Raw genomic sequence first — 1,550 nt, 5'->3', positions numbered from 1 at the left:
CCACTATACTGAAACAGAGATACAGTGCACTGGTCACCTTCAGCACAGGAGCAACACATTAATGCTTACCTCCACATTCCTGGTTTTACCTTAACGTTTGGGAAACCGAGTTTCTCTGATTCCATTGCTAGTAACGGGGATTATATGATCATCTTCACCAGTGGTTCAGTCCCTGAGTGAGGAAAGTGGTGAGGTACTCATTGTAAAGATGGGTAGATTGATGAAATGTACAATTTCATCTTTTGCCTTCACTAACCCATGAGCTTTTTATTTTGTTTTGCATCTGTAGAAATCTTAAAATCTTCATCTTGAACAGACTCAATGACAGATCTCCATTGTGTCTCTGGCATCGAATTTCAAAGTGTAAACCCCCTCTGAATTCTTCCACCGCAGTCCGCTGTTTGGGAAGTGTTCCTGTTGTGGGAAATGCACTTCCCCGTGTGTCAACTGCTATTCCCAGCATGCGCTCTGCCACTGCACTCATTTTCCTTCTGACACTTGCTCACTGTGTTGCTGTGATCATACAGTGACTTGGTGTCGCACGACCCAGGAAAATGATACAGCTCAAGGTTTTTGCATTGTTGAGTTCAATTGTCAGTTTAGCCTTATTTCGGATTTTGAAATTGTCTGTTCTGTTCACAAGTGCGTGTCAAAAACATCTGAGCCGAAATTAGGTGTTCCGAATAATGATATTGAGCACTATGCACTCTCCTCCAGTCTGGAAAACAATTCCTGACAGGCAGTTTAATAGACAATAGACAGCAGGTGCAGGAGTAGGCCATTCTGCCCTTCGAGCCAGCACCACCATTCATTATGATCATGGCTGAACATCCTCAATCTGTATCCTGTTCCTGCCTTATCCCCATAACCCTTGATTCCACTATCCTTAAGAGCTCTGTCCAACTCTTTATTGAAAGAACACCTCCTGCTGTCTCGGGTTCTTCATTCCGTTGACTTCAAATCTGCACAGAATTCAATAGACCTTGTTACATATTCATTTCCTCATTTTTGTTCAGATCACTGTGTGCATAGTGTGACAGTGGGAGTGCACTTGCCCCACAACCCAGGGGTCAGACCATCATCTTGGAACCGTACTGTGTTATTTCTCATTTCACCAACAATCGGGAGAAATGTCTGCTGCTCTGCATAATTTATGCATTTCAATTATTGATAAGGTCATAGCCTACCCGATGCCTCTGACGAGGTGGCTGAGAGGTTAAGGCGATGGACTGCTAATCCATTGTGCTCTGCACGTGTGGGTTCGAATCCCACTCTCGTCGCTGTCATCAACGGCTTTCAATGGTGCTGTTTTCAGATGATTGAAGGTGGAACTCCAATTGTCAGTTTATATGCATTGACGCGATTACAAAATCTCAAAGAATAGTTTGTACCTTTTAACTAAACTGCGTTGAAATGGAGGTTGCTTTGGGATAATGAAAAGAAACGCGATTTTCTTTTTCAAGTCAGTGCTGAGAACGTTTTTTCGTATGAAAGACATCCAGGAAAATCAAATACCGAGAGCTGCGAAGTGCATGTTTATGCAAAGGGAT

At 43.1% G+C, this 1,550-nt stretch overlaps 1 non-coding gene across 1 annotated transcript; it reads left to right on the top strand.

Moving 5' to 3' along the window:
• Nucleotides 1-1,198: 1,198 nt before the first annotated feature.
• trnas-gcu (transfer RNA serine (anticodon GCU)) lies at nucleotides 1,199-1,280 on the top strand. The gene has a single exon. It is a non-coding gene; the product is annotated as a tRNA-Ser (tRNA).
• The last annotated feature ends 270 nt before the right edge of the window (nucleotides 1,281-1,550 follow it).

The sequence above is a fragment of the Chiloscyllium punctatum genome, chromosome 12, assembly GCF_047496795.1.
Source record: "Chiloscyllium punctatum isolate Juve2018m chromosome 12, sChiPun1.3, whole genome shotgun sequence".
In the NCBI taxonomy this organism is placed as follows: domain Eukaryota; kingdom Metazoa; phylum Chordata; class Chondrichthyes; order Orectolobiformes; family Hemiscylliidae; genus Chiloscyllium; species Chiloscyllium punctatum.
The sequence above is the reverse complement of the archived record's forward strand: the minus strand, read 5'-3'. Positions and strand labels throughout refer to the sequence as shown.